At 45.9% G+C, this 25843-nt stretch overlaps 1 protein-coding gene across 1 annotated transcript in view; it reads left to right on the forward strand.

Moving 5' to 3' along the window:
* Window positions 1-25843, forward strand: part of DUSP10 (dual specificity phosphatase 10) — a 133048-nt gene that overhangs the window by 77053 nt on the left and 30152 nt on the right. The window lies entirely within an intron of this gene.

Consider the following 25843-nt stretch of genomic DNA (forward strand, 5'->3'; position numbering starts at 1 on the left):
TGCCCTAACCTGGGATCTGGTGCTAATAACTGAGAGGCATTGGACCTTCTTTGAGTAGCCGGGCCCTGTCACAGAGCTGGGCATGGCCTAAAATTGGTCAGTGGGGGTGAGATACCCACATTTCTCTGGTGATTCTATGCTCTATAACAACCATCCTTTTCCTCAGCTACAGTTGGGAATTTGTTAATCTAATGAGAAGCAGTGGGGCCTGGTGGAAAGAGCCCACCTGGAAGTCAGGCAACCTGGGTTCTAATCCCAGTACTGCCATTGCCTGCTGGGTGACCCCCTCCGGGCCTCTGTTCAACTTCTCTGTGCCTCTGTTTCCTCACTTGCAAAATGGGGATTAAATACCTGGTCTTTCCTCCCACTTACTTTCCTCCCGTAATCCACATTCGGGACAGAGACTGTATCTGATCCAACTGTATCATACCTACCATACCACTTAAAGCAATGCCTAGCACATAGTATCAATCAGTCGATCAATGGTAGTTATTGAGAGCCTACTATGTGCAGAGCAGAGTACTGAGTGCTCGGGAGAGTATAATACAACATAATTGGTTGCCCACAGGGAGCTTACAGTCTGGAGGCTCTACAGTTGTTAATATTATTGTTATTATTATTATTTCATGCTGGGAGCAGAGGTGAAGGAAAGGCTTTTCCTTGCCTTCGATCAGTTCTCCTGAATCTGGCCCCACTGATGGCTACATCCTCGCTTCCCCTCTCAGTGTCTCTGTTCGTCGTCTCTCTGTAAAATGCATGCGTGATGGTTCTTGCTGCTTGTTCTCTGTTGCGTCTTTGGCGTTCCAGGCCTCGGTCGCGGGCACTTCATAACTGCTTGCATACTTGCGTATCTATGTCTGCCCTAGGTTCCCACGACATCCTAAACAAGCCAAAGACAGGGTGTTCACCATTGATATAACTCCTCCCAACACTGAGCCAGGGATTGCCAAAGAGTGGGCCCACAACAAGCATCAGAGACTGGCGACTTACTGCTGTTTCCCCTTTCATAACCAGAATGAAACAGGGCCCTGCTCTCTGCTTGCTATATTCAGGCAAAGCCCATTTGATTAGAGTAATTTTTTTTTCTGGAATTCCCCTTTCCCCATACCACGAGGCTTTGTGGTCACTGCCTTACCTATATACTATGGCCTGTCTGAGAATGAAGATGAAGAAGTAACATTCACAACTCTGTAAAAGGCACCCAGCCTGGGCGGATAGTTTAGCAAGGAGGCACCTGGCTCCTAGTCAACCACAGACAGCATTCCAGCTGTTGTGGAGGGGAGTTTAGTTGGGGTTTCCACTCTGGAAAACTCATCTAGAAGGAGCCTGGCCCTGATTCATTCTGGATTAAGAGGATGATCTGTACACAATTTCAATGAGTAAGCTCCCTCTAGACTGTAGCTTGTTGTAGATAGGGAATATGTCTGCTTATTGTTATGTTGAACTCTCCCAAGCACTTAGTAGAGTGCTCTGCACACAGTATGTGCTCAGTAAATATGATTGAATGAATGATAATGTTGGTATTTGTTGGTATTTGTTAAGCGCTTACTATGTGCAGAGCACTGTTCTAAGCGCTGGGGTAGACACGAGGGAATCAGGTTGTTCCACATGGGGCTCACAGTCTTAATCCCCATTTTACAGATGAGGTAACTGAGGCACAGAGAAGTTAAGTGACTTACCCACAGTCACACAGCTGACAAGTGGTGGAGCAGGGATTCGAACCCATGACCTCTGACTCCAAAGCCCGTGCTGTTTCCACTGAGCCAATGAAACAGACAGCAAATCTAAACTAGCTATTAAAATCATCAATGATGTGAGCGGGTTGAAATACACAACTGCCCACTGAATTTAAGCAAGTAAAAGGAGCTTAGCTAGAGGGTAGATGTTCGGAGAGGGCAAAGATTTATATCCGCCTCCCCTCCAACCCAGGAGAGGAGGCTTGAGGTGTGGATAGTGTCTTCATTCTTTCATTTTAAAGTAAAAGTGAGTAAGGTCCAGATGAGGCCCATTATCATTTTTCCCTGTAGTGAGGTTAGAAGAAGACACTGAGGCATCATCTGGACTTCCCAAGAAAAGTCAGTGCACTGCATGCAGTCTTGACTATCATCTCTTAATTGGCAAAACTCCCTGGGGGAGTTTGTTTGACGAATACTTGAAGTTTGGGCATTGAACAGTCAAGTCGTGTTAAATCCCATTATCAGGATGAACTCATCAAGAATCACGCCAACAATGCTAATTCCTATCCCTCATTCTGACCCTATCCGAAGCCCAAACCATCACTGTGTTCATAAGAAGAGGGCCGGTCCAGTTGGTCAGCTATGTTTTTTGTGGCTGACTGACTGAACTTCTGCTGTTAATAATGATAATGTTAATAATAGTAACAGTGGTTTAACAGTGGAATATATGAAGAACGTATTATTTCCCAAGAACTTTGCTAAGTGCTGGGGTAGATACAAGATAATCAAGTCAGACACAGTCCCTGCCACACATGGAGAACTGGCTAGGTAGGAGGGAGATCAGATGAGAAAGCTGAAGCACAGAGAAATTGTGACTCGCCCGAGGTCACACCGCAGACAAGTGGCCGACCTGGGATTAGAACTAAGGTCCTCTAACTGCCATGTCTGTGCTGTTTCCACTAGATCATGCTGCTTCTTTGTTGGTGCTGACTTCCTGTACTTTTATTTCTGGTTGTCGGGCATCAGAATTTTGCCCATTTGCTGTTTTGCGCAAAGCAGCTTCTCCAACTCCAACCCCCGTTCAGACAAATTTGTAGTTCTGCTTACCATGTTGCATATTTCTGCAGGAGCTTCTCATGTCTACTTTCTCTATTGTACTCTCCCAAGTGCTTAGTACAGTGCTCTGCACACTGTGAGGGCTAATAAATGCCATTAATTGATGGATGGATTGGCTGATCTGACCTGGGTGGAAAATGTCAGCCAATTGGAACAAAACACTTTACTAGTGATGATGAGAGAAGATAATCTGGACAGGAACCTGGTTACTAGGGTTTGCATAAATCACTTCAGGCAGGACTTAAATTCATGGAGAGACTATGGGTTGTTGTCACTTGTTTATAAGAATTTCACCAATTTATCGAATGCCCTCTTTCTTCCATTCTCCATCACTTGCCTAAATGTTGCTATCCCTACTTTAACATTCACCTTGACTTACAAGAATATCAAGCTTCTGCTACCGATATTACATCTGACTTTGGTGGCCTCTTTTCTTCCTCTGCAGCTTGTGCCATTTCTTATCAGGGACTTAATTTGCTGCAGGCTGCACATAACTTGCTCTGGAGCCATGAATGGAGGATGCAGAATGGAGTTAATCCCCAGAGTTTTCTTGGACATGGTTCCTTTAAGCCCTAACCCCAAAACAAGAAGCAAGTAATTATGGCTGCTCTCAATTCTGGATTCAGAGGTCAGGAAGAAAAGTTGCGGATCCCAGCTCTAGCACAACGTCTTCCTCCTCTATCAGGTTCAGTAAATAGTGTGGGAACCGATTAAGGTAACAGCCTCAGTGGCAAGAATTAAAACTTCTTCCGGGATCCGCTGGCTTTTCCAGGTGGGGTGTCTGACAATCCTCTGGTTCCCCTTTTCTGTTTGTATGAAAGGAGAGATGGATCTAGCCTTCCTGCTAGACTGTAAGCCCCTTGAAGGTAGGGATCATGTCTACCAAGTCTCTGGAACTCTCCCAAGTACTCAGTACCATGTTTTGCTCACAGTAAAAGCTCAGTGAGTACTTTTGATTGACTGATTAATTTTTCATACCTCCCAGTGGGAAATTAAGGTGCCTGCACCATTAGAAAGAGGTTTGAGGTCTTCAGAGAAAGGATCTATATTAATGCTAAGTAGTTTAGTACCCAGATATATACATTTGATTATGTTTTTTTACCATTCCAGTTGGAAATATTTTTATGCATTTCTATCCAGATTGTAAGCTCCTTGTGGGGTGAAAACGTGTCACTTCATTATTCTGTATTTCCCAAATGCCTCTTACATAGTGTTGCACCAATAATAATAATGACAACAGTATTACATTTTTACTATGTTCCAAGTGCTAGGATAGATGCAATAAGATCAATTGGACACAGTTTCTGTCCTATGTTGAGTTCACAGTCTTAGAGGAAAGGAGACCAGATAGTGAGTCCCCATTTTAAAGATGAGGAAATCAAACCATAGGGAGGTTAAGTGACCTGCCCAGGGTCACACAGATGGCAAATGGCTGAGTCTGGATTAGAACCCAGGTCCTCTGACTTCTAGTCCTTGCTCTCTCCATCAGGCCACACTGCCAAGTGTCAATAAATGCTGCTGCTCCTCCCCTTTCTTCTACTTCTCCTTCCCCCCACCCATTGTTATTTATCGAGGGCATTCGATAAATTGGTGAAATTCTTTAAATAAGTGACAGCAACCCATAGTCTCTCCATGAATTTAAGTCCTGCCTGAACTGATTTATGCAAACCTCAGTAACCCAGGTTCCTGTCCAGATTATTTTGTCTCGTTATCACTAGTTTGATTACTACTACTAATATTGGGCTTTCTTCCCAGGACTGAGCTCCTTCCCTGAGCTCCTTCCCTTAACTTCCATTAAGTAAGGGAAGGATCTTCACTCTTTTGTGCCCTTTACAGTTCACGGTCTGTATCATAACTTCCATCTTCAAAGATATTGTTCAGCTAATGATCTCCGGATGCACTGGAAGAAGCGAACAGTGCAAGTCCATCAATTCCTTCCATGCTGGGCACTGGTAAAAACTGGTTGTTGTGCTGCTGCAGTTCCTGTTTGCAACCTCTGGGACTTTTCTCCATTCTTCCTCCCAGAATCACTATCTGCCGTCAGCACTGCTTAGCACACTACTTGAGAAGCAGCGTAGGCCAGTGGAAAGACCACGGGCCTGGGAGTCAAAGGACTTGGCTTCTCATACCAGCTCTACCATTTGCTGTGTGACTTCAGACAAGTCATTTAACTTCCCTAATCTGCAAAATGGGGATTCAATACCTCCCTCCTACTTCCACTGTGACCCCCATGTGGGACCTGGTCATCTTGCAACTATGCCAGCACTTAGTACAGCACTTGGTACATAGTAAGCGTTTAACAAATAGCACTGTTATTATTATCATTATTATTATTATTAGTATAAACATGGCAGAGTTGCCTAGTGGATAGACCATGAGGCTGGGAGTCAGAAGGACCTGGGTTCTAATTCCAGTTCTGCCACTTGTCTGCTGTGTGACCTTGGGCAAGTCAGTTCACTTTTCTGTGCCTCACTTACCTGATCTGTAAAATGGGGTTTAAGAGTGTGAGCCCGACATGGGACAGGGACTGTGTCCAGCCTGAATATCTTATATCTGCACCAGCTTAGTACAGTGCCTGGCATATAGTAAGCACTTAACAAATATAGTTTTTATTATCATCATGAACTACTCCATTCCTGACTGCCACAAATTAGTCTGGTCTGGTCTCCACTACTGCCTCCCAGAGAGCCCCAGCTCTACACCCCTCTTAGATATGGAGCCTTACTCTGTCAAAGCCTCTCACCGACTGCCTTGCTTTACAGACATGCCACCATTCAGCAGTTTCTTGGGTAGCATTGTTAAGGAACTCTAGTAGGCTCCACATCTCCTGAATGAGGCAACCGCCTCCCTAAAAATTAGCACAGGGTTCTGCACACAGGAAGCGCTTATTAAATATCATTGCTTGATTGATAGGTAACTGGAGGGCTACTTTGGCCCTGGAGTGAGCCAGTTGATCATTTTTTTGTGGTTGTTGTTGTTGCCCAAACATTGGAAGGCTCTCCAAGTAGCCATGATAAATTGGCACTGTAGCCCTCTGAGAAACACTCAAACCACCCTTGAGTCATGAGACCCTTAGGTATTGTTTCCACAGACAAGAGCAAACAAAAAATAAAGAAGTCGGTTAAAACTGCAATGGTGTCTACCCCACCATGCTTCACATCACCTCACATCATTTTCCTTCATGGGCCGGAGAGGGAAAGCAGCGGGTGACGGCGGCTTCAATCGGCTTACAAAGTGTGGCATAAGCGTGACGTTGATTTGGTTCTGTATAAAAGCAATCTTAAATCTTTTCACCCTCTCTGATCTGAATTCCCCCAGAAAGCTACCCTCGAATCCCTGCTGACTTTGATGGAAAGCTCAGAAAGCCCAATCTGTCTCCTGAGCCCAAATTAAACTTGTATTTATGCAGGATTTACCAAAGAAATGCAGGAGACGTGGCGGAGATATCATTAAGCTCACACAGCACTGCTTTCGAGCTTTACTCTGGTATTTTGAAAGGCTGTGTGATCTTCTAGTACAGTGTGGTCAGGCTTTAATGAGCAGAGTAAATGAAAGATGACAAAGTTCTGTTGGATAAACAAACCCAACCAGAGAAAAGGCAGTGTGATGGATGAAAAAAATACCCATTATTAATATGTTGGCCTCTTGCTTATGTTTTCATGACCCCAATTACTTTGGGGATCTGATTTGTATGAGTTCTACTTTGCATGGGACTAGTTTTCAATATATCATTTGCAGTCAATTGGTAATAAAGAGTAAACTTGGAAAAGGGATAGCAAGGTGAATGGCAAGATGTTTTAGCCCTCTTGCCAGTCTTGGTAATAAACCCTTTCGGGCTTCATTCTTTTTGCAAGGGAATAGGTATTCTCCATCAACGAGAATCAAACCCTTCCTCCCACCTCCGGCCCCCAACTCCAGCCTCCGTCATGTTCTGCCATTACTTCAAGGGGGGCAGTTATTTCTATCTTCAGAACTTTGGTGCCTTATTAAGTGTTTAGTATTTACTGAACACATAGTCTGTGCAGGGCTCTGTACTAAGCACATGGGAGAGAAGAATAGTTTGTAGATGGGATGATCTCCCTGCCCTTGCAAAGCATGCAGTCTAGCAGGCAACCAGTCACTAAAATAAATAAGTAGGCTAGAGTATAAATATTCATAAATTCAGTAGGGGTGCAGGACTATGCTATTGTTTAGGTGAAAAGTGAAAAAGCCCAGTAACACTCTTCGTGAATTCAAGTATTCATTCAGCTGTTTCATCCTGATGTCTGCTCTATTTTGTGAAATATCCTTGTTCCTTCTGTTCCCCACTATTTGTAAATAGATTTTGTCCATTTGTCTCCTCCCATTGTATTGCCAGCATTATGGTGGCAGGGGAAAGTGATAGTAATAACAATAATGATAATCATGGTATTTTTTAAGGCTTACTATGTACAAAGCACTGTAACATTGCTGGGGTAGATGCAGGATAATCAGATCAAACCCAGTCTGTGTCTTACATGGGGCTCACAGTCTAAGGTGGAGGGAAACTGGTATTGAACCCACAATTTACGGTTGAGGAAACTGAGGGTCAGAGAAGTGAAGCGACTTCCCCTAGGTCACTTGGGCAAGTGGTGGAGTCAGGATTAGAACCAAAGACTTCTGACTGCCAGGTCCGTGCCCTTCTATTGTGTTCTTCCAAGTCCTTAATACAGTTAAGCAGCATTTAATAAATACCATTTATTAATTCATTTATTTTAATTGGTAATGTTGATCTAAGTAGAACCAAGGCACACTTATTTTTGGAGGTTGAAAGAGAAAGTCATTGTCTTTTCTTTCTGGAGTGGGATAGTCCTTTTTCTCCGTGTTTCAAGCTGACTGGATAAAGGCAGAATCAGAATATTACTAAAGGGGCTGCTTCATATCTCACACCCCTTACCCCCCTTTTTTTTTCTTTCTCTCTCTCTCTCTGTCTCCCCTCTTCACCTCCCTCCTCTCGTTTCCTCCACTCCACCAGGCCCTATATAAAGGGGCAGCTGATCTGATTTCAACTTATTTAGGTCTTTCCTGAGCATGTTGTGAAGGATTGTTCATCCATGTGTTCCCGCTGTGAATTTCACAACACTCATTATCCCTGTCCTACAGATGAGCTGGAGAGAAGCAAAACCTTGCTAAATAGGGAAATAAATGAAATGTGATTAACAAAACAATAGCAAAGCCTGTCAGAGCCAATTCAGATAAGAGTTTGTGAGTGTTTCTCCCACCTTGTGATTTGGGAATTTTAACTGTGCTCTAATTGATTCAGCCTAAAGCTGGTCATATAATTCTCACTTCAGCGTCTGAAACAAGCACAGCCCTTTCCTAACTGAGCATGTGTAAATAGAATAATGACTATTACTGCATTTAAGCACTTACTATGTGGGAAGGATTGTACTAAATACCAGGATAGATACAAGATAATCAATTTGGATGCAGTCCCTGTCCCACATGAGGCTCGCAGTCTAAGAAGTAGGGAGAGCAAGTATTGAATCCCCATTTTACAGATGAGGAAACGGAAGCACAAAAAAGTTAAGTGACTTGCCTAAGGTCACAAAACAGACAAGAGGTGGAACCAGTATTAGAACCCATGTCCTCTGACTACCAGACACAAGCTCTTCCCACTAGACCACGCTGCTTCCCCTAGGCCACACACCTGAGGTCTGATTTGAATAGGATGACTCCAAGATCAAGTGTAACCAAACAAATAAGCAGACAACCCCTTGTTACCTCTGCAATCCTGACACAGGGGATACATATGAAGTTGATGCGGTGGAACAGCCAACAAGTTCAGAAGCATGTGGGACAAATGGCTGAAGGAGCTCCAAACCCAAGATTCTTACCCATTTCTGAAGAGTATACGTAGACTTTTACACACCAGCACAGCACCACTGGAAAACAGAGACAGCTCCACTCCCATCACAGATGAAGGAATCTTAAAGAAACGGCAAGAACGTTTCAATGTGGAAGCTTCTCTCCATCAGAATGTAAACTTCTTGCGTGCTCGGAAAGTGACTTGTGCTTCTGTCTACTTTCTCAAGCACTTAGAGAAGCAACATGGCATAGTGGATAGAGTATAGGCCTGGGAGTCAGAAGGTCATGGGTTCTAATCCTGGTTCTGCCACTTATCTGCTGTGTGATCTTAGGCAAATCACTTGATTTCTCTGTGTTACAGTTACCTCATCTGTAAAATGGGGATTAGGACTGTGAACCCCATGTAGGGCAGGGACTGTAACCAACCCAATTTGCTGGTATCCACCCCAGGGCTTAATACAGTGCCTGGCACATAGTAAGCATTTAACAAATACCATAATTATTACTATTACAGGGTATTGCACCTGGGAGGAGCTCAACAAATGCCATTACGCCCCATCTGCAAAGAATAGCTTGCCTGCCAACATGTGCAGATAATGATTGAAGTAGCCCCTACAATTTCCCCTTCTAAGATTAGGAAACTGAGCCCCAGGGCTGGAGAATACATGCCTTTCCAGGATTTCACACTTGGAGTTCTCATTTGAGCAACTGTTCTTTAGAAGTGTCCTGCACAGTTGGCAGAACTTGTTTTTAGCGTCAGCATACTACATAATAAGTGCTGAATAAATACTGTTATTATTATTATCATTATTATTAGTATTATCAGCCACCATCCAGAGTCTGAAATAAGTGACTCCACTTGAAACCAACGCAGGGGCTGTTAAGTCTCTTTGCCTGTAGGGTTGTGGTTGGCAGATCAGGACCAGACGTGGATGAGCCCAGGGCAAAAGGAGGAGTTACAGGATATTTGTATTGGTGTTAGTCTTGGCGTCCTTTCTTAGCTTGCTGATGACTTCATCTTCACTAGTGACATTTTCCAGGCTGTTTAGTCAAGATATAAGCTTAGAAATCATCCAAATGCACAGAGCAGTCTAGCTCAGGACCGGTCCTTAAATACAATAAACCAGAAACAACTGAGGTGTTTACTTTAGAAAATCCTTCCATTGTGCACTCTGACCAGGGAAGCAAAGGGGCAGTTTGTTCCTTGGAGTTCCAACAGGCCCCTGGGCCTTGCTCAGAGACGACAGAACAGATTGCAAACTTCTTGAGGACAGGGGTCATGGCTACCCGCTCCGTTTATTCTCTCCCGAGTGCTCAATCCAGTCTTCTGCACACAGCAAGCCCTCAATAAATCCCATTGATTGATTTCGTGAAAGGCCCTGGTAACCCTCGGAGACTTGGTCCAGCGGGACTCCAGGGCCCCAGAGGAAGCCAGTGTGGGAACCCTGCGCTGCATCCAGCTGTGGCCAGCGGGTCCCAAAGGACCTGATTCTGACATGGAGCTGAAGGCGGGTGGGTTTAGGTCACTCTCCCCTCCTCCCGTCGCCTGCATTCCTCTGCAGACTGGGCACTGAGCCGGGGTGAGGATGAAGGGGGAGAAATACCCATTGAAATGTTTTTCTTGGTTTTGCTTTTATTTCCCATCAAGGGTAAAAAACAAAATTTGCCCTCCCCGACTGATTGCTGCAGCTGCCGCTGCCTCTGCCAGATAGAGAGTGGGAGCTGCATTGAGTGCACAAACACCCAGAAGTGAGCGTCCACTTAGAGGCCCGGCCCCCTGAGCTCATCGGTCCTGCTAACCAGAAGGGCCTTCCGGTAATCCAGGGTGCAGGCAAGATAGACTCTGAATTCCTCTGAATATGGACCATGGACCAAGATAGGTGGTGATCTGTCCCTCATCACTGCTTCATCTACATTCTCCCATTGGATGAAGGCTTGGGTGGAAATGGCCCAGGGAAAATCTTCATTTTCCAGAATAATACCAATAACTGTGGTATTTGTCAAGCACATACTGTGTGTCAGGTACTGTGCTAAGCACTGCAGTAGATTCAAGGTAATTGGGTTGGACACAGTCCCTGTTCTACATAGGGCTCACAGTCTTAACCCCCATTTTACAGATGAGGTCACTGAGGCAAAGAGAAGTGAAGTGACTTGCCCAAGGTCACACAACAGACGAGTGGCAGAGCTGGGATTAGAACCCAAGTGCTTCTGACTCCCAGGCCCGTGCTCTATCCACTCGACCACATTGCTTCTCCCCAGAAGGTGCCATGGTGGTGCTACAGCTGCTGTTTGACCCTGGGGTAGATCCTGCCATTCTGGCCCTGATGGGGATGGTGTTTCTGCTGCTGTTTCTCCTGATGGGAAGTAGTGTTGGGATTTGGGGGTGTTAGGCACCCTGCCCCCCATTTATTGAGCTGAGTTACAGGCAGATTACAGTAGAGAGCTGAACAGTCTTGCCCCAGGTTCACCTCTGGGTTTCGAAAGGAATGTGCTCCTTATGATGGGGCCTAGGAGGAATGATCGACAAGGTGAATAATCAGGTCTGCCCCACTTCTGATTGGTTATCCAAGATTTGGGGAGGAGGGAATCTGAGAGAACTGAGAAAACTGGTGTTTGGGTAAACAGCTTCCTGCCACCCCACTCTTCTTAAATAACAAACTCACATGACTGGAGAGCTCACTTGTTTAAAGTATTGGCTGGTCTCTCTGTCACTGGCTGCCTCGGGCCACCCAAGTGGTGTCCCTGATTCTGCAGGGATCAAATAAGACTTTGTGGCCCAAGGCCTGGAGATGATAAATAAACTGGCCCATAGTCTATTGTCTTATGCAGAATGAGCTCCCTTTTGTTCTCTGCAAGGTAAGGGAGGGGGAGAGATTCTCTCCCTCCCTCTCCCCCGACTATTCCCAGATAAACCCACGTGGCTAGGGAAAAGGGGAGGTCTAGCACATCGCTCTGTATAGTATGTATTCTCTTGGGTGTCCAGTGGCTATTTTTTGATGACTGTTATGATGGCAGCGATGATGAGAAGCAGCGTGGCATAGTAGAAAGAGCCCCAGTCTGGGAGTCGAGGCCTGAGTTCTAATCCTGGCTCTCCCATGTGCCTGCTGTGTGACCTTGGGCAAGTCACTTAACTTCTCCATACCTCAGTTACCTGATCTGTAAAATAGGGATTCAAATCCCCGTTTTCCTGCCTACTTAAATAGTGAGCCCTGTATGGGACAGGGGCTGTGTCTTATCTGACTATCATGTATCTTCCCCATTGCTTGACACATAGCAAGTGCTTAACAGATGCTACTATTAATATTACTATTACATGGTATTTAGGTTTCAGAACAATAAATCAGGGGAACAAGTCCTCAAGTCACTCATTGATCTGCCCCCCAGGTTTCCCACCTGAAATAAAGGAAGACAGAGCTTGGCCACCTTTCTCCCTTTTGGGTGGGTGAAGAGAACTTGAGAGATCTTACCATCAGTCATCACCACCAGTGGTATTAATTGAGCACCTACTGTATGCAGAGCACTGTACTAAACACTTGGGAGAGTACAGTACAACAGGGTTGCTTATGTTGATGTTGTTCCCTGATATTCTCTAAAGACAAGAACACCAACACAAGAGCAGCACAACCCCGGAAACAGTGTCCAGTCTAATCTCGGAGAACTCTGGCCGAGCTCAATTAAAGTCACAACCACACAAACACATACCTTGAAGAAATTTAGCTGTGACACAGTATGGCTTAGTGGCAAGAGCACAGGCCTGAGAGTCAGAGGACCTGGGTTCTAATCTCCACTGTGCTACATGTCTGCTGTGTGATCTTGGCCAAGTCATTTAACCTCTCTGTGCCCCAGATCCCTCATCTGTAAAATGGGGATTCAATACCTGTTCTCCCTCCTACTTGGACTTGAATCCCTTTGTAGGACAGGAACTGTGTCCCACTTGATTATCTTGAATTTGCCCTTACACTTGATAAGAGTACTTTCATTCATTCATTCAGTCGTATTTACTGAACGCTTACTGTGTGCGGAGTCCTGTAGTAAGTGCTTGGGAGAATACAATAACAACAAACAGACACATTCCCAGCCCACAACAACCTCGCAGTCTAGTCTTGGTACATAGTAAGCGCTTAACAAATACCACAATTGTTATTATTGTGTGTGGTTTATACCACAGGTAGCATGTTCAGTGGACAGACAGCAAGAGCCCACAGCCTTCCTGCTAAACACCCAGCTATTTGCACAGCTTGTTACGAGCCTTTGTTTCTGCCCCTGCCCTAGTTAACAGCGAAAAGAACGTTTTCTCCAAATTCTCTTCCAGGTGCGGGTCCCTCAACACCTGAGGAGGGCTTCATTCTACCTGAGTCACAGATTCATTAACCAGACTTCTGGGGAGGCTTTTATTATTAGAACTTTAGTTGTCCATGTCCTCCTTTTTCACATTTGGAATGAGATCACTCTGGGGCAGGAATAACGCCAAGCAGGGGCTGGTCAGGAAGCTCAGGCCCCGCTTAACTCGGGCGAGAGTTTCTGCTCATCTACTAGCCCTTGGCCCAGATAAGTCACCCCCACTCGGATGCACAGTGTGAGTGTCTGGGAGACATTTGTGTTCATGATGCACTACTGGAATGGCTGCCCCCTAGGAAGGCCTGAGGAGAAGCCCACAGTAAAGTTTCGGGGTCTCAACAGAGGTGAAAGTGTTCCAGACCACCCCCAGACACCACACCAATAGAACGAGCAGTGTCTGTGTAGCCATTCCCAAACCAATTATTTCCTGGCTGATGCTTTTTGCCCTGGCCCTGGTCCTGGGAAGTCGCTGTTAAGACTGTCATTATTCTCCTGACAAGGAACTTGGGGAAGTTTGAAACATGAGGATCTGGAGCAGCACAGCCTTCTTATAATAATAATAATAATAATGATGGCATTTGTTAGCTGCTTACATTGTGTCAATAACTATACTAAGGCTGGAGTAGATATAAGATAATCCAGTGAGGCATAACCTGGATAAGGTCTCAGCATCTCCCCACTGGACACCATGGGAAGTCATCAGGGGCCATTGCCCTTGTAGGGCACCGACCCTCCCCCACTCGAAACCGTCAGGGTGACAAGCCATAACTGTGAGGGAGCCAATGCAGCCATCCAGCCCTTTGGTTCAGGAGGAGAGCCATACCTTGGAACTGAGACATGAGCCTGAGACAGGGATCTTGAGGAAGAGTGAACTTTGACATGGAAGTAGGTCCCTCCAAATTTTCTGTGACTAGGGTCAGCCTGAGCTTTAATCTAGCATTTTTATTCCACTTTGCTGCCTACTGTATCTCAATCCATCATTAAGTAATAATAACTGGGGCACTTACGATGTGCTGAACACTGGGGTAAAATTAATCAGGTCAGACCCAGCCCCTATACTCAGTGGGACTCTCAGTCTGAGAGAGAGAAGGTTATGAAATCCCCATTTTACATCTGAGAAAATTGAGAAGTTAAGTGACCTGTTCAAGGTCATATAGCTGACAAACGTTGGAGCCAGGAGAATCACCTGGGGATTCTGACTCTCAACCCTTTGCTCTTTCTACTAGGCCACACTGCTTTTCACCTAAGGAGATGAAGTAACTGCATTTATTGGTTGCCTACAATATGCAGAGCACTGTACTAAGCTCTTGGGCAAGGATTTTGGAGGTTAAATAAAAAGCAGTTTGTGGAGAGGTCTTTTTTAAAAAACGGGTTTCAATTTCCAACATTTCAAAAAATGCAGATTTGAGTTCAGCTTTTATTTTTATCATTCACATGGCCCGTGCGGCCAATGTTTCTTCAGCAACAGCATTCCCCTCTGTTGTAGGCAAATGTCACAGTTGGCTAAATGGATGCTCAATATCCCATTCACAGCTGCCTGTTGGCATGCAGAGCATGTGAAGTGATGAAGCCTGCGCAGCAGTGGGAGCTGATTGCACCTGGGCCCGGCGCACTGCTGCAGCTCCACTCCTGTCCGGGCCTCAAAGAGCCAACCACTTCACCCCCTCCATCTGCGAAGGCCGGCTTGTGGTCTGGCTCTTGGCGTTTACATGCCCATGGGCTGGGAGCGGGAGCAAATGAAGGGCCCTTAAACCTCCCTGTGAGGACAAATGGGAGCCTTCCAGTAGGAGAATCTGCACTCTGCAGTTCTCTGTGCTTCAGTTTCCCCCTCGTAAACTGAGGGTGAAATACCTGTTCTTGCTCCCCCTTAGACGACGAGCCCCATGAAGGCAGGGACTGCGTTTCAACCGTTATCTTCTATCCACTCTGGTGCTTAGTACAGTGCTTGGCGCTTAGTAAGGTCTTAACAAGTATCACAGTTATTATTGTTAGTATCCCTTTCCTGCTCCCTTCCATCTATAACAATAGTTAATAATAATTTTTTTATGGTATTTGTTAAGTGCTACGTGCCAAGCACTGAACTAAGTGCTGGGGTAGATATAAGATATTTAGATTGGACCTAGTCCCTGTCCCACGTTGGGATCACAGTTTAAGTAGAGGGAGTAGGATGAGAAAACTGAGGCACAGAGAAGTTAAGTGACTTGCCCAAGGTCACACAGCAGACAAGTGGCAGAGCTAGGACCCATCAGGCTGCTTCAGGCTGCTCCTATTGGTTCAGCCTGGGATGTGGGAAGAGAGAGGGAAAGGATGAGATTGGGCTGCCCAAGGAGGAGAGCAGAATATGGAAGGAGGAGAGAGTAAGGCTCAAAGGCAGCAAACAACAAGAGAATCCAAATCCAATCATTCAAGTTTTTTCAAGGGTAAACCAAATTTGAATACAATGGATTGGGATGGGAGCTGGGGTAAAATCATGTAGGACCCCCCCATACCTATGCTGTGCTCATCACTTTTAAATGTGAGTAAAATTTGGATGGGATTCACTATGTCCACAAATCAACAAGTCAGCAAGCATTAACTGATACATCACAGGCACCAGGCAAGGTACTTGATCTGCAAGTTTCAGAATAAACATGGTGCCCACCCCAAAGAGCTTACAATATTTTAAGGAAGTCAAGATCTCCAAACATACCATCACCATGATAGCTCCTAAAAATATAAGAATGGCTTGAAGGAGGTGATGGATTGTGAGAGGGGTAGATGATATAAATCTTGGACTGTGATTTAAGAGAGAAAGGGATTCTAAGGGAACAGAAACAATGGACACTAACACATGTTTTCATTTTGTTTCTTGGATTGAATGGTTTGGGGGAATTTGGAAAGGATCTTTGGGCCGTGGGTGTCTATCTAGAGAAGCAGCATGGCGCAGTGGATAGAGCACGGGCCTGGGAGTCATTAAGTCATGAATTTTAATTCCGGTCCACCACATGTCTGCTGTGTGGCCTTGGGCAAATCACTTAACTTCCTTACGCCTCAGTTACCTCACCTGTAAAAATGGGGATTGAGATTGTGAGACCCACATGGGACAGGGACTGTGTCCAAAGTGGTTTGCTTGTATCCACCCCAGCTCTAAATACAGTGCTTGGCACATAAGTGCTTAATACCATCATTATCATTATCTAGATGGATAGAATGTCCAATCACAGATGACTAGTCACAAAGACAGGGTCTGAGAACCTACTTGTTAGAATGGATTATAGTGCTACTGGTTATCTTGAATACCTTTAATCTACTCCAGTGCTTAATACAGAGCTTGGCACATAATAAGTACTTACCAAATACTGCCACCATTATTGATTTGTGCTGTGCTACTAGCCCCCTCTCATCCCTATCCATGTTCCTACTAGGGCAGTGAGTGCAACATCCTGTAGATTGTGAATTCCTTGCTGGCAGGGATCGTGCCTACCGACTCTGTCATACTGTGCTCTCCCAAGCACTCGGTAGAGGGCTCTGCACAGAGTAAGCACTCAATAATCGATCGATCGATTGATAGGCAGGCAGGGGTGCAGGCACATTTCATTGTGCAGACAAGAATTTCAGACACAAACTCATTCATGCCCAAGTGACACAGGCATAATGCCGACAAGGTGCCGTGGCACTGTAACACAGCAGGAAGCGTTGCCTTGGTAGCTGCTGCCATCCTCGTTGCCCTCATTAGCCTGTTAATTTCTGAACTCCTCCTGTCACCCTAGGAGGTTCTTCAGTCAAAAACCTTTGCCCCTGATGGCATAGCCCCAGCAGGATAGAGCATGATAATAATAATAATGTTGGTATTTGTTAAGCGCTTACTTTGTGCAGAGCACTGTTCTAAGTGCTGGGGTAGATACAGGGTAATCAGGTTGTCCCACATGAGGCTCACAGGCTTCATCCCCATTTTACAGATGAGGTAACTGAGGCACAGAGAAGTAAAGTGACTTGCCCACAGTCACACAGCTGGCAGGTGGCAGAGCTGGGAGTCAAACCCATGACCTCTGACTCCCAAGCCCAGGCTCTTTCCACTGAGCCACGCTGCTTCCCCATTGAGAGAAAGAGTTATGCACATACTAGATCTTGTCAAGATGCACCTGCTATATTTCATGTTTTCTTTAGTGTGGGGTTGATCAAGAAGATAACCCCCCACCCTCCCGACCCCGCGTTACAGGAGGACTGGTTGTTATTTCATGTTTCACGAGCTAAGTTTCCTTGCCATCCACTTTTTAGCACTCAATCACCTTATCCCTTCTACCGTACCTCCTTGATTTCCTACTTCAACCCAGTCCATATGCTCCACTCTTCTAATGCCAACTTACTCACTGCACCTCAAACTCATCTCTCTTTCTGCCCGCCCCTTGCCCACATCCTGCCCCTGGCCTGAACTCCCTCCCTCTTCAATCCGAAAGACATTCACTCTCCCCACTTTAAAAGACTTAGTAAAAGAGCACTTCCTCCAAGGGGCTTTCCCTGACTTACGCCCTCATTTCCTCCTCTCCCACTTCATTCTGCATCACCTTTTCACTACGATTTCTACCCTTCCTTCAGCCCTAGAGCACTTATGTAAATTTTCACAATTTCCATATATTTATATTAATGTCTGACTCCCCCTCTAGATTGTAAACTTGTTGGGATCAGGGATCATGTCTACCAACTCTCTTATCTTGTACTCTCCCAAGAGCTTAGTAGAATGCTCTGCACTCAATAAGAGCTCAATAAATATGATTCATTGATTGATTTAGGTGGCTCTGGTGACATCAAAGGTTGAGGATGTGAGTGACCTGTCCTTTGGGCTTGAATTCTTTAATCACCCAAGCTGCCAATTTGGCCTCTCAGATGAGCTTCAGAATCTCTGATGAGCAGCTTGCCTGCTTACGCTTCCAGCCAGAAATAAGAGCTGCATTTTCTTTTCCGAGCACAGACTCCTAATTCCCAAGAACACTAATGAGTTGACTGCCTCTGCACAGGTCTTTGATGAAATGCCTCTTTTTGGCAAAAGCCATTTATCGACTTCAGTCACCCACTGGATAATAAATACTGTACTAGCCTTCAGGAGATTAACAAATGAGGAACTGCATGTCAGCATTTGCAAGTTATAAAAAGGGAGATGTGGGGAGAGTAATGGGAAAAAGCTGTAATTCCATCGAAAGGACCTTAATTCTAATGAAATACATACACTGGGCAGAAGGAGAAAAATAGTGAATGTTTGCTAAAATTGTTTGCTAAAAAAATCTTCAAGAGGCCTTCTCCGATTAGCCCTCTTTACCCCACTCCCACTCCCTTCTGCGTCATCAAAGCACTTGGATCCGTGCCCTTTGGGCATTTGGTATTCACCTCACCCTCAGTCTCACAGCACTTCATCTCTGTAATATATTTCGATGTCATTCATTAATTCATTCAGTCGTATTTATTAAGCGCTTACTGTGTGCAGAGCACTGTACTGAGCACTTGAGAGAGTACAATACCACAATAAACAGACCCATTCCCTGCCCACAATGAGCTTACAGTAGGGGTGGGGAGACAGACATCAATATAACTAAATAAATTACAGATATGAATTTAAGTGCTGTCTCTCCTTGTAGACTCTAAGCTCCTTGTGGGCAGGGAGTGAGTCTACCAACTTGATTGTATTGTACTCTCCCAAGCACTTCGCACAGTGCTCTGCACACAATAAGTGCTCAATAAACACCATTGTTTGATGGATTGAAAGACTTCCTCACTTGCATGTTTTAGAAATTATAGGGATTTGTATTGTAATTATACATGTAATAAATGTATATAGTAGTACCATCTGTATGTATTTTTGTTGCTTGTACTCATTTGAATATTTGCTCTTCTAGGTGTCAGTCACTTGCGATAGTTGTCTGTTTCTATGTTTTTGTATCTATGTTTGTCCTGATTCTCTCGCTAGACTGTAAACTCCTTGAGTTCAGGGAGCAGATCACGCTGTACCTTTCTAAGTCCTCCCTGGGCTAGAGCTGTATTCTGCAACCTATAGGTTGCACCACTCACTCTCATTTAATCCCCATTTTATAGGTGAGGAAACTGAGGCATAGAGAAGTTAAGTGACTTGCCCAAAGTCACAGCAGGCAAGTGGAGGAGTGAGAATTAGAACCCAGGTCTCCTGACTCCTAGGCCTGTGGTCTTTCTAGTAGGTCATCCTGCTTCTCAGCCCAAACTCCAGAAACCACAAAGAGCAGTGCCCAGAAACAGAGGTGCTTCTGCCAGGGTTCAAGGTGCTGAGCTGTGGGCAGAAGTTTGGACGGGGAAGCCTCCCCTTGCACCTGTTTTCTCCCTCACCTGTCCACCAGCTGCCCTGTGCAAGTTGAACAGGACTTAACTGGCCATATGCTCTGCAGTCTTGCACACTTTAGGGGTAGAATTGAACATTGAGGCTGGCTCAGGCCGTGAAGGCTTTAGTCTTTATTCACACACAATTTGGGTACGTAGCCTATGACTGATTAGTACTTCAAATACAAACAGCTGAGGCAGTAATTCAGCTAGGAGTCCCAGTGCTTACCATTCAAAACTAGGGACAAAGTCACTGGCCCAATCCACTGGTAGAAAGATAGAGGGCTCTTCAGTAGAAGGAATTTTTCCACAGCCATTTTAAAAAAAGAGTTCAAGATATCCACTTGTGGACATTTAATAAGATCGAAGAAGTATGGGATATTCCACTCCCAATTCTTAGAACAGAAATATTTACTGCAGTTTGATAAACATCAAGGGGCCGTAATCGTCTAAGCTTTTCAGCTTGAAGAGTTTCAATGATTATGCAATTAAATTATAATAATCTAGTGGTGGGAAAATAAAGGAAAATAATTACCCTATTATATCCGAATGAAATTGCTGTTTGAGATTTTTTTTTTTGTCTTTTGTGTTTAGAAGTAGCTATTCAGAAGATCTGGGAGATCAGGGAAATTGTCTGATTTGGTTCAGAGTAAGAGGCGATGATCTCGTATCACTTGGGTCAAAACTAGTAGTGATGGTACTTACTGGGTCTCTACTGAAGGCAGCACATGGTGTTAAATGCTTGGGAAAGTTCAACTGAAGTATGAGACGTGCTTCCTGCCCACTGGGAGCTTATACTCAAAAGATGTTTTTTCCTAAGTAAGGACAAAACTCCTCAGGGACTCTACAGTGAAGTTTGCGTGTCCTCAGCCCTTCCAGGCTCTGCCTGATACTGGATATATGGGGAGGAAAATGACTCAAATTTGCTGTGGATTGCAAGGCGCTAACCCAAAGGGTGGTTTTCTGTGCTTTGCACATTATATGTGCTTAATAGATGTGATTATGTTCTCCCCCCTCTAGACTGAAAGCTCACTGTGGGCAGGGAAAGTGTCTTTTATATTGTTATATTGTACTCTCCCAAGTGCTTAGTACAGTGCTCTGAACACAGTAAATGCTCAATAAGTACAACTGATCGATATTACGGATGAAAAGTTATTATTGATTGGTGCGTTGAGCTACATTTAGATTTCCAATGAAGACCGTCACTCATTTCTACCGCTTAATCTTTGCTCAGTTGTAAATTCAAGCATTCATTTTGATTACTCAGTTTGTAAATGCTTTTGTGTCTGTCTCTTTGTGGGCAGGGAATGTGTCATTTACTTGTTCTGTACTTCCCAAGGGTTTAGTTCAGTGCACTGCACGCCAGTGGCTTGCTCAATTCATTTGATTGCTACTGCTATTACTATTATTACTCGGATGCAGGCCCTGGTTTCCTGGGGTGTCTTGTTGCACTTTCTGAGGGAGGATGATAAATCCCATGCAGGTGAAAGAATAGCGTTAATAAGGGTGCCAGAGAGTATAAGTCAAACTTGACAGGGTCAGAGGATTCTCCAAGATCCCTCTTTCCTTCTCTGGGTCATTTATTGTTTGCTCCCTGGAGACCCTTTCAGGTACAGAGGCACTAGAGAGGGGTAAGGAACACAGAGACCAAAGGCATGTCCTGTGCCAGGCCATGAAGACACAATCAATTATTTTTATCTGCACTGTACTAAGCATTTGAGACAGTACAAGTTTGTAGACATGATCCGTGCCCCAGGGAACTTAACCTCTAACAGACCCAACGTGTTGTTGGCAGGTCAGTCTGCAGGAGTTCCCCAACTGAGCACCCACACTGACTTTAGATTCCAAACCCAAAGCTCTAAGTTCCTATGGGCAGGGATCATGTCTACAAACTCTCTTGAATTGTACTCTCCCAAGCAACTTAGTGTAGTGCTCTGCACACAGTAAGTGCTCAATAAATATCATTGATTGACTGATGCGCCCTTTCACCACCCCTCAGTGCCTCCGCTGGAATAGGGAAGGAATAGCTCCGGGCGAAGTTTAAGTGGCAGAGGAGTTGAAAATCAGTAGATTCTGGGATTATCATTCTTAAGTGAAAATCCAGTCCCCCATCACCCCAGTTGATGATGATGACATTTATGATGATACTGTTGATGAAGTTTTCCACTGTAAATGACAGACAAGATCGTGATCCTCTTGTAAAGGACTGGATTGTAGGGCTAGTGGTTTGCACAGTGCCACTAAAACTCTCTTGACCCAACCAGTCATATTTCTGCTGCAGCAGCGGATGCAACAAACCTGTAGGTGGGCAGGGGCGCAGCACATTGTGAAACGTACCCAATTTTCAATACCAAAAATAATTGAAAGTTGAACAAACTACAAGCCCTAAAGTGTAGGACCAGGACTAACGGATGGCGGTGTGGCAATATCAAACTGTGATGTATTCAATAGTATTTATTGAACGCTTACTTTGTGCAGAGCACTGTACTAAGCGCTTGGGATGAACAAGTCGGCAACGGATAGAGACAGTCCCTGCCGTTTGACGGGTTTACAGTCTATAGACAGGTTGTCCTGGTCAGAGAGTGACCAGTAGAACATCTTGGGGGTGGAGGTTGGGATATTTATTAATCTTGTCAACATGATTGATATATGGTCACACAAAGAAATCTAGAGGTAGGTTAGGTGTTAATTGGTCAGAAAATCATTTCACATGTGCATGAACTTTGGATAACCTATCAGCTTCCTTTCTGGGGTAATAGAGTAGGTAAACCTTGTCCACCCTATAACACGTTTTGGGGCTGGTCAGCTGGCTGAGGTTTGTCATTTCCTGATTTAAGCGTCCACTTAAGGAAATTGCATGCATATATCTTTGCCATTTGGGAAGCTTATTAGTTCAAGAGTGTTGAAATAAGTTTTTAACACTACTGGTCACTGAAAGAAAGAAAACATCTAGGATAACCATGCTGCTCACATACTAATACTCTGTTACTTCAAGAAGATTACTTTGCTGAAAATAATGATTGTCAAGCACTGTACTAAGCGCTGTCCAAGATTATCAGGTTGGATGCAGTCCTTATACAACAGGGGGCTCATAGTCTATAAAATGGCCACTCTTTCTCCTTCCCTGTCTCACAGTTGGTCCAGTGGAAAGAACGCTATGTCCACAGATTATTTTGTATCTACTCCAGCATTTAGTACAGTACTTGACACATAGTAAGTACTTAACAAATGCCACAGGGGATTCCTGTTCTTCCTTTAGCTGCCAAACATTTGTTAAGACGGTAAGTTCTTTGAGAGCAGATATAGTGTCTACCAACTCTCTCTTACTTTCGCAAGCGCTTAGTTCAAGGAAATGTGCCTACCAACTCTGTTATATTATACTCTCCCCAAGTGCTTAGGACAGTGCTCTGCACTCAGTAAGCACTCAATAAAAATGATTGCTTTGATCACATTGGGTGCTCAGTAAATACCACAGTTTGACTCAAAGTGCTGCTTACGGACTTGCTAATTACAGTCTCTGCCCCAGCGGGAATGTGACGGGCAGGGACGAGAGTGCGTGTGGCACTTCACAAGCCGCCAGCACTGTGGTCATTGGCTGTACAGGTTCTTGGCCCTTTTGATGGGCTACTCCATCATCATCATTATCATCTCCTCCAGAGGGACGGAACCAAAGCTTCTTATCTTCTTAGCATTGTAGTGATCAGTCATTGCCAGGATTCGGTCCCCTATTTAGATCCCGAATTGGCAGACGTTGGCAAGATGTTTTTGCTTTGCCGCTGGCCATTTCAATTAGTGGAAGAAGCTGTGAGGTAAGAGGGCAGGGTGCCGGTAGTTTCCCAAGTAACAGCAGAAGGCCGCCACTCAATCACTTCTCCCATGGTGTGTCATTGGCTGCCCATGGGGTCACTGCTCCAAGGAGGAGTCCGGTAGGAGGGGGGGAAAGAGAGGGAGGAGAGGAGGTAAAAAGATGGGAAGGGAGAGGGGTGGAAAGAATGGGAAGGGAGGGGGAGAAAGGATGGGAAGAGGGGGAAAGGATGGGAAGAGGGGGAAAGGAAGGGAAGGGGGGGAAAGGAAGGGAAGGGGGGGAAAGGAAGGGAAGGGGGGGGGAAAGGATGGCATGGGAGGGGGGAAAGGATGGCATGGGAGGGGGGAAAGGATGGCATGGGAGGGGAAGGATTCATTCATTCATTCATTCCATCGTATTTATTGAGTGTTTACTGTAGGCAGAGCACTCTACTAAGCACTTGGAAAGTACAATTCGGCAACAGACAATAGAGACAATAGAGACAGTCCCTACCCAACAACGAGCTCGCAGTGTAGAAGGGGGAGACAGACAACAAAACAAGCAGAGAGTAATCAATGGGAAGGGGGAAAAGGATGGGAAGGGAGGGGAAGGATGAGAAGGGGGAAAGGGTGGAAAGGGAGGGGGGAAAAGATGGAAAGGGACATGGGGAAAAGATGGGGGGGGGGGAGATGGAAAGGGAGAGGGGGAAAGATGGAAAGGGATGTGGGGAAAAGATCGGGGGGGAGATGGAAAGGGAGAGGGGGAACAATGGAAAGGGAGAGGGGGAACAATGGAAAGGGAGAGGGGGAACGATGGAAAGGGAGAGGGGGAACGATGGAAAGGGAGAGGGGGAACGATGGAAAGGGAGAGGGGGAAAGATGGAAAGGGAGAGGGGGAAAGATGGAAAGGGAGAGGGGGAAAGATGGAAAGGGAGGGAGGAAAGGATGGAAAGGAGAGATGGAAAGGGACTGGGAGGTGGGGGGAAAGGATGGGAAGGTGAAGGGAGTGAAGGGAAGGGCGGCAGTGGGATGGAGGGAGGGCGGTTTGCTTTCGGGCCCCGCGCTGCAACCGTGTCCGTCCATCCCCGTCCTTTCAGCCTTGCGGCGCGGAGCCCGTGTCCGGGGCGAGCTCGGGGGCGGGAGGGCGAGCGGAGCCCGGCCGGGGGCTACCGGCCCGACCGTCCTCGGCGCCAACTGTCCCGCGGCTCGGGGGAGGGGGGAAGCCTCCACGTCCTGCGGGGCCCGGCCCGGGCCGAAAACGGAGACTTTGGCGGGGAGGAGGCCCGGCGCACCCCCTACCCCCAACCCCCAAGAGAAGCAGCGGGGCTTAGAGGCAAGAGTCGGGGCTTTAGAGTCAGAGGTCGTGGCTTCTAATCCCGGCTCCGCCACTTGTCAGCTGTGTGACCTTGGGCAAGTCTCTTCACTTTTCTGGGCCTCAGTGACCTCATCTGTAAAATGGGGATGAAGACTGTGAGCCCCACGTGGGACAGGGATTTAGTGGGAAAGAACAAGGGCTTGGGAGTCAGAGGTCGAGGGTTCTAATCCCGGCTCCGCCACTCGTCGGCTGTGTGACTTTGGGCAAATCACTAACTTCTCTGTGCCTCAGTTACCTCACCTGGAAAATTCATTCATTCAATAGTATTTATTGAGCGCTTACTAGGTGCAGAGCACTGTACTAAGCGCTTGGAATGTACAAATCGGTAACAGATAGAGACAGTCCCTGCCCTTTGACGGGTTTACGGTCTAATCGGGGGAGACGGACAGGCAAGAACAATGGCAATAAATAGAATCGAGGGGAAGAACATCTCATTAAAACAATAGCAAATAAATAGAATCAGGGTGATGTACATCTCATTAACAAAATAAATAGGGTAATGGGACCTGGGACAGTGAGCCCCACGGGGGACAGGGACTAAATCAACGTCTTAGACTTTGTGACTTTGGGCGAGTCACTAGAGAAGCAGCGTGGCTCACTGGAAAGATCCGGGCTTGGGAGTCAGAGGTCATGGGTTCGAAACCCGACTCTGCCCCTTGTCAGTTGTGTGACTGTGGGCAAGTCACTTCACTTCTCTGGGCCTCAGTTCCCTCATCTGTAAAAGGGGGATGAAGACTGTGAGCCTCGCGTGGGATAACCTCAATCCCCTGTGTCTACCCCAACGCGAAGTAAGCGTTTAAGAAATACCAACATCTTTTAACTTCTCTGGGCCTCATGTGTAAAAGGGGGATAGAAGACCGTGAGCCCCACGTGGGACAACCTGATCACCTCGTGTCTATCCCAGCGCTTAGAAGAGTGCTCGGCCCATAGTAGGCGCTGGACAGATGATAATAATAATGTTGGTATTTGTTAAGCGCTTACTATGGGCCGAGCACTGTTCTAAGCGCTGGGGTAAATACAGGGTCATCAGGTAGTCCCACGTGAGGGTCACAGTTAATCCCCATTTTACAGATGAGGTAACTGAGGCCCAGAGAAGTGAAGCATGGCTCAGTGGAAAGAGCACGGGCTCGGAAGTCAGAGGTCATGAGTTCGAATCCCAGCTCTGCCACTTGTCAGCTGTGTGACTGTGGGCAAGTCACTTAACTTCTCTGTGCCTCAGTAACCTCATCTGTAAAATGGGGATTAAACTGTGAGCCTCACGTGGGACAACCTGATGACCCTGTATCTACCCCAGCGCTTAGAACAGTGCTCGGCCCATAGTAAGCGCTTAACAAATACCAACATCATCATCATCATCAAGTGAAGTGACTTGCCCCCAGTCACACAGCTGACGAGTGGCAGAGCCGGGATT

This window comes from Ornithorhynchus anatinus, chromosome 19, assembly GCF_004115215.2.
Source record: "Ornithorhynchus anatinus isolate Pmale09 chromosome 19, mOrnAna1.pri.v4, whole genome shotgun sequence".
NCBI classification, from domain to species: domain Eukaryota; kingdom Metazoa; phylum Chordata; class Mammalia; order Monotremata; family Ornithorhynchidae; genus Ornithorhynchus; species Ornithorhynchus anatinus.